Here is an 8,331-nt window from a genome sequence, read left to right as displayed (position 1 = left end):
TGTACTGGCAGGAAAAAAGGCAGTTTGAAAACTAGTTTACCAAAGTTGTCCCCCCTCCAGTGTGTATTCCAATAGAGTTTTTAGTCCAGCCGGGAACGTGGTCAGTGAGCTGCATAGGCAGTTGCTTCCACAAAATGTGGAAAAGATGCTAATCATCAAAATTAATTATCAATTCTACAATGAAGACCAGCCTCCAGAGACTATAGAAGGGACCTGGGATTATGGAGTCCAGTGGGGACGAATTGATAATATGTGAGGATGAGGACGACACCTTGCCTCCGTAGAGCCGGTTTGTACAGGAAGAGAGATGAATTGCTTCTTTTTTGTTGGGGCCCAATCACTTCAGCCAAAGTTGTGTTGCAGACCCTGTCGCTGAAATGATTAGTTTGTTAAAGTGTGCCAGTCCTATTTACGCAAGATAAGGGTGGGTGGGAAAGCCCAAGGACAATTCCATCTTGCACCTCTTTTTGGGGGGGCATTACTGTATGTGTTCTTTGGAGCCTAGTTTTTCAAACTGCCATCCTGTCTGCCGCTCAGGGCAGGCGACAGGGGGGGTCAAGGGGGACAAGTGTGACGGGCCCCAGAGATATGAAGGGCCCCAGTGCTTCTACTGTGTGTGCGCCCTGTCACTCGGCGCTCAGAGCCATCTACACTGTGTGTGCTCACGGCCTGGTGCCGCAGGTGCATGCCTTACCCACCGCTAGTGCTGTGGTCTCTGGCTCCTGTACTTTTACTGTGCGGGTCGTCTGTTCCACACTATGCGAAAGACCTGCCCTGCCTGCTCGTAGTGCTCAGCATTCTTTTGTGAAAGTGACAGGCCAGCAGCAGCCGGAGCCAGCAGGAAGCAGCATCAGGAGCCAAGCCAGCAGGACTGAGAACGAGAGAAGTAGGCACCTGAAATCAGGATCTGGAGCAGCAAAAGGTTAAGGCTCCTGCAGAAGAGCATTGTGTGGATTTGGGATTAGGTGGGGGACCCCAGAAATATCATTTTACAGGGCCCCAAGATTTCTGTTGCCTGCCCTGCTGCCGCTGCAGTGCCACTTCTAGATGACCCACTTGTGTCGCTTAGCAGTCATTCAGATACCTCAGTACAACCTTTTGGCCTAAAAACAACATTGTGAGGTGTGAGGGACACAGGATAGATTGGAGATGAGAGGAAATTAATGTTATTGAGGTTTCTGCGTAGGTGCAAACAAAAAACAATTTCTGCGATTTTATACATTTTTATGTGTTTTTTTTTTTTAAATACAGATCCAAAACACGAAACAATGAAGGGTGGTATTTTGGAACAGATCCAGATCCAAAACATTGCTGCAGATACAGACCCAAAACATATTTCACGAAACACTAAAATTGGCCGGTGCACACCCCTAGTATTTGTTACTTTTTTATGTTGATTTTATACACAACTGCTATTGGTTGCTGTAAATGCATTTTGTGTATATGTTTAGTGCATTAAAAAATTATATTGCTATTTTTTAAATAATTTACAGGATGCTCTTCTAGGTTTATTCAGCCATGGTATATTGATTGACTACTAGCGCAGTACTAATTCTACACTATTTTTATCTTAGAAAGAGCGATTATCCTTAATTGGAAATCTCTCTGCTTCTCAGTGGGTGCATAATCACCAACACACACGGGTGTCTGCAACTCCATCATTTATTAAAATTTTTCATGTTTTAATGTATTGACCATATAACTGCCTGAATAAGTAGAGTTGTATGGAAACTCTGAACACCATTGTACAGTGCAGTGCACTACACATTACACAAAAAAATATTTGAACCCCACAGGAAAAAAATCCCACTGACCCCCACAGAAATAATAATAAAAAAAAACATTTGGCCCCGCATTTTAGCCTTAATAGTTAAAAAAACCTCTAGTCCATACAAGAAAAAAAATACCTTGATCTTCGACAGGAAAAAAGGCCACACTAGCCCATACAGGAAAAAAATAAAATACATTGGCCGCCAAATGAAATAAAACACAGCCACCACATGAAAAAATAAAACATATTGACCCCACATGGCCCTCTATATGACCTATATATCACAAACAGCTGAAGACAGATGTAATTTTGCAACTAGGCAGAGGGGGAATAGATGTACCACTCCCCCACTACTGTATCTGTCTGTCTGTCTGTCTGTCTGTCTGTCTGTCTGTCTGTCTATCTATCTATCTATCTATCTATCTATCTATCTATCTATCTATCTATCTATCTATCTATCTAGTGTCTGTGTGTCACTGTTGGAAGCAAGTGAAACTACTATTTCACTTGCTTCCAACATGCGCAATAGACGCTGTGTCTATTCATGCCCGACAGCGGCAGAAATGAGGGGCGTGGCCTCGTAGGAACATCATGAGTATAGGCCACGCCCCCTTTAGCTAGACCATGCCCCCTAATTTTCAGCATGCCTCCGCTACAGCAAAGTTGGGAACATAACGGTCCACCGATCCCAGGGTCCAGATCTGCTCTTCTAAGCTTTCCAACTGCAATGATGCCCCACTTGTGCCCTGTTTTCAGGCGGTAGTGTGGTAACTGTAAAGCCTTCTGAGAAAAAATAGCAGGGCAGGTTCCTATAAATGTTAAACTTACTGTATTTAGGATCCAGAAAGATGTATGAGGTGGATTTTATATACTTTGCACAGCAAAGCTCTGATCACATTTTCATTTAAAATGATACGTACACTATAGAAGTTACATTTCACAAATTAGACCTCATTTTTCAGAGGTGTTTTAGATTTAAGAGACAAATCCTGTATTAACCTCCAAATTGGTGGATTGTTATTATCCACTTCCTATGTCTAGATGCCCATGGCTTAACTAGTGTAGCCGGCCCATGATGGTAAATTTAGGATCCCATGTTCCGACCTTGCTCCACCCCCTGTTGCCTCGTGTGACATGGTTGTGACATCAGGGGTCATTTAGCCTGGTAGCATTTAGACTCAACAGTTCTGAGACGCTGGCATATTTATTATGGGTGCAGTGTGTGAGATGCACATGGGCCCGTGAGTCTAGGGGGCCCCACAACGCACACACTGCATCCACTTCTTCAATACTTAACCCTCTGGAGTTCTGCCCTGACAGCAGCAGCGCTGTAGAAATCAATGAGAAATTAGCGCAGCTGCCATTTTCTCTGTGTTTTGCACAGGCACAGTAGTAAGATCGCCAGGAAAATGGACGTGGCCATGTTCTCATGCTCTACAGTGCTGCCGGCAGAGAGGAGGCGGCCTGGACAGAGGAGACTGCCTCACGAGCCCCTCCCTCTCTTGAAACATTTCTGCTGATTGATTGATTAATTGCTTGATGATTTTAATCCCTTTCACAATTGTTGACACATGGAAATTGCAAAAGGATAAAATAAATACAACAGGCCATTAAACCTCAGCGAGTATCAGAGGACAGTCAGGAATGGTCTGTGGGTTAGATGGCTGCTGGCCCACATATGCTTACAGTTGTAATGCAACGCTGAAGAGCAAGTTATAATTTCCTGCGATATAACCATGTTGTCCTTTGAGGTATATTTTCACTTTAATGGAATACTTAATGTAGTGTAAAATATCAAGGCATTGTCTTGGGGTTTTTTTCTCATCAGAAATGAAGAAAATAGATTTACATCACTTGTGATAAAGAGAACAAAGGGACTGTTAAGCTGCCACCATGTGCTCTTATCAAATGATTGAGAGTCTTGAGTTCTTCAGAGCAGATGATAATTGTATGAGTGTCTGCTAAGTACAGTATTTTATTATTATATCAAGAAAAAAAGGAGCTGTCAGGATGTGAGGGAGCCACAAGTAAAAGACGTTTGCTTTGTATATATTTTAATGGATTTCAAAAAGATCAAGATACAATTTCATGTTACGGTAGGTATAGTTGGGTTGATTTGCAGCGGAGGAAACAATGTCACATGCAGGACAAATAGTGTTTCCCCCCCAGTGTCCACAATCCACCTAGCGCCTCCAAGCTCCCACTGGGTCTATTGGGGCTATTGTGACTCCATTGTCAGTCGCATCTCCTCTTCTATCTAAACAGGCACTACTGAACATAATACCCAGCTTGGAAGCCGGACACAGAGCACCATTTTTTTTCCGAGTCATCACTCTTCACATCGGACCTGGGTCTTACAGCCCATGTCTTCCAGTATTCATTGTGCACTGAAGTGCTACTGTCCCTGGCCAATTCATTTTTCATGGGGCATTACAAGACCTAAGTTGCTCAATTTAGTCCTATGCTTGGTCATCTTCCTAGGTTTCTAAAAAAAAAGCAGGGTCGCGGACCTTCGACTCTCATCCCAGGTAGACCCTGTTAGACATACAGTAGGCCGGACCTAGGTTGAGGGTGCCAATTAATGGTTTCAAGCTTATGTCTGAAAGGGGTTGAAGTGACATATGTGATTAAGTACAAATACACTGGCCCGTGCATTGGGTCAGATCGGATGTCAAACATATGCGATTTGGCCACTTTTCACCAGATTTCTCAGCCCAATCCATCGGAATTTGGTGAAAACAGGTCAAACCTAACCAGGATATGTCACCTTTATACAGCTGTAGAACAGCAGATATTTGTGATGTATCCTGTCGCAAACCTTTATTACTGTATATACTTCCGCTGCCTAAATGTAACATTTACATTAATTGCAGTAACATATATTTTTCAGGAATGACTTCACAAAGTCTTTCTTTCTTATATGTACTGTAATATGGTTATTTTCCATACATTCCTTATCTATAGACTAAGATATAAACACATTTATTAAAATCTAATAATGTCATAAATATGCATGATTTATAAATATATACTTACCAGAGGCGAATCATGCCTGATCCTAGGAGGGAGGTTGCAACGGGCCACACTGGCATCCCGCCTCCTCCCAGGGTCCAGCAGCAAAGATACTATGCATGCGCATACCCCAGGCCTCTATGTGCTGCATCGGCTGCAGCCCATAGAAGCCGCCTAGGGCTGCACAGTAAGGCAGGGACTTGCTTCCTACATAAAGCCAGCTCTCTGCCTAGTGCAGCCCGGGCTGGACCTGTATGAACACTGATACTTACATATTAAATTTTAGAAAGAAATACATAAAACATTTTTAATATATTATAACATTATCAGGCCCAATTTAAACCAAATTGGTTGTCAGGTAATCTAAATCTAATCTAAAATCTTGACAGCTTTGTGTATTTCACTACATCATGTAAAAAATGGTTGAGCATGCTCTTCTGCAAATTGTTCTGCTGTCTTCTTTCTCTTTGTCTTAGAAGAATCCATAGCAAGGATTTGTCTGTGAACTCAATCCTCGAAGACAGAAGGTCAAGATGAAAGCTGAAGCTGAGTTCAAGGATGCTGTAGATAAATCTAGCTCAGACCTGGTGCACCGTGGAGCCTTCATGCAATAAATCCTGTATGTTGATCGAAGTTTAACTCCACTGGTGCAATGAGACCATTGATGGCTAGCTGATGTCAACTTGAATTTCGTCCTACAGATCTCATTATTGGCATACAGTAATATAATATTCCCTTAGTTTCAATGCAGCACAATTTGATTTATTTTTAGCAGTTGAAAAGCATTGCCAGTTCACCAAAATGTGCTAAATGTGTAACACCTACTGGATTATCAAACCAAACACAGTGCAAGAAATGCATTAAACACCAACATCAATGAAATGGCAATAGCCTCATTAAAGGGAGTTTACACCTCTGATAATCATTCTTCTGTGCTAGAGATAAAGGTCAGTTATTCACATTATTTTATGGCTCTATCATACAAAGTTTTACTCCAGAGGTGATGGGGTAAGGTGTTACAACTACAGAGGTGATAGGGAAGGTGTTACTACTGAAGAGACGGAAGATGTGCTACTACAGAGGTAATGGGGAAGTCTTATTACAGAGGTGATGAGGAAGTGTTACTTCAGTGGTGAAAGGGGAAGTGTTACTACAGAGGTGAGGTGATAAAGTGTTACCACAGAGTTGTTTGGGGATGTCTTACTACAGAGGTGACAGAGCATTTGTTCCTATAAAAGTTTAGGGGAGGTGTTGCTACAGAGGTGATGGGGATGTGCTACTACAAAGATGGCGGGATGTGTTACTACACAGGTAATGGGGATGTACTACTACAGAGGTGATGGGAGATGTGTTGCTACAGAGGTCATGGAGAATTCTTGCATACAGAGATGTTGGGGAAAGGTGTTGCTACAGGGGTAATGGAGAAGTGTTGCTACAGAGGTGATGGAGAAGTGTTACTACAGAGGTGATGGAGATGTGTTACTACAGAGGTGATAGGGGATGTGTTACTACAGAGGTGATGGGAAATTTTACTACAGAGGTGACAGTGGAAATGTTACTACAGCGGTGAAGGTGAATGTAGCTAGATACTATGGGACCCGTAGAGAAAATAGTAGGATTGGGGTCAAGAATCAATTTGGGGGAGAAGGACATAGTTACAGGCAATGTCCGGGGTAGTAATAAGGGTAATATCATGGGTAATTCCCAGGGTGCTCCAGGAATATTATGTAATAACAGTAATCTTACCTCATTACAGCTCTTAGGTACAGATGATATTAGGGAATGGGAAGGAGTAAACGATATAGGAAGAAGTTTGAAAACCGTAAATAGGTCGGGCAGTGGGCATGGTGGGGAGGGCTGTAGAGAGTCTACTGAGGGGGAGGTGGGTACGAGGAAGTTAGTAAGGAATACAAATAAGTCCAGAGGAGGAACTAAATACAATGTTAGGGACGCAACTAAAAATAAACATAAATGAAAAGCCTACGGGCTAATGCAAGAAGCTTAGCAGGTAAAATCAGGGAACTAGAAACTGTGGTCACTAGGGACGGTTATGACAATATTGGTATTACAGAAACATGGTGTGACGAGTCGCACAACTGGGCATTAAGCATGGAGGGATATACACTACAGAAAAGACAGGGAAAATAGAAAGGGTGGGGGTGTGTGCCTATATGTAAAAAATATATTAACATTGTGTGAGAAAGAAATGAGCACAGGTACAGAGGAAGATAACACGGAGGCCGTGTGGGCAGAGATAACCGACAATAACCAAAAACCTAATAACAAAATTTTTATAGGGGTATGCTATAGACCACCGAACATAAACAAAAGGGGCGAGTCTCTTCTTTTAAACCAAATCAAACAATCATCAGATCAGGGTCAGGTAAATTATGGGGGATTTTAATTTACCTGATATTGATTGGAAAAAGGAAACATGTAAAACAGCAAGAAGCAGTGGGTTCCTAAGCTTACTTAAAGACCAGTTTATCACACAAACAGTAATAAGGCATTATTGGATTTGGTATTAACAAATAACATAGATCTAGTTTCAAACACAAAAGTAATTGAACATCTAGGGAACAGTGACCACAAAATGGTTTCACTGGAAATCAACTTCAGTAAATTACATCATAAAGGATAAGCAAAAATACTAAACTTCAGAAAAGCTAACTTCGAATTATTCAGAGAAGCCCTAAAAATAATTGTGTGGGAAACGGTTTTTGAGGGGAAAAATGCTGAGAAAATGTGGAATACTCTAAAAAATGTACTTGTATCATTAACTATTAAATACATTCCTAAAGTAAATAAGGGTAAATTCAATAAAAGCCACCATGGTTGGACAAAAAAGTTAGGTCAATCAACAATAAAACAAGAGCATTTTAATTCTATAAAAATAACTTAAATGAGGAGGCGTTTACCAAATACAAAGAATCAAACAAAATTTGCAAAGGGGCAATCAAAGTAGCTAAAAGTGATTATGAAGAGCCCATAGCCACTGAAATCAAAACTAACCCCAAGTATAAATATATAAATAGTAAACGTATAATTAAGGACAACATAGGCCCACTAACCGATATCACTGGAAAAAGTTTTACAGAGGAAAAGCAGAACTGTTAAATGAGTTCTTTTCATCAGTGTTTACTAAGGGAGAGCAGACTGTTGAACGCACACATACCACAAATGGGATGAACAAGCTGGACCTCAATACTGATTTCTCTACCGAGGAAATAATATTGAGGCTCAGCAAAATCAAAACAAATAAATCACCTGGCCAGATGGGATTCATCCTAGGGTACTATCATCAGGAAAGGTACCAAAAGACTGGAGAATAGCAGAGGTAGTGCCGTTTTTCAAAAAAGGAGGATCCCGCTAATTACAGACCTGTTAGTTTAACATCAATAGTGGGTAAACTATTTGAATAATTTTTAAGAGATGGTATCCAGGAATATTTAGACCTTCATAGTTTACTCAGTAATAACCAGCATGGGTTTGTGAAAAATTGTTCATGCCAAACTAATCTACATGGTTTCTATGAAGAGGTTAGCAAA

The sequence above is a fragment of the Crinia signifera genome, chromosome 9 (genome assembly GCF_055691185.1).
Source record: "Crinia signifera chromosome 9, ASM5569118v1, whole genome shotgun sequence".
Classification (NCBI taxonomy): domain Eukaryota; kingdom Metazoa; phylum Chordata; class Amphibia; order Anura; family Myobatrachidae; genus Crinia; species Crinia signifera.
This window is presented reverse-complemented; position numbering follows the sequence as displayed.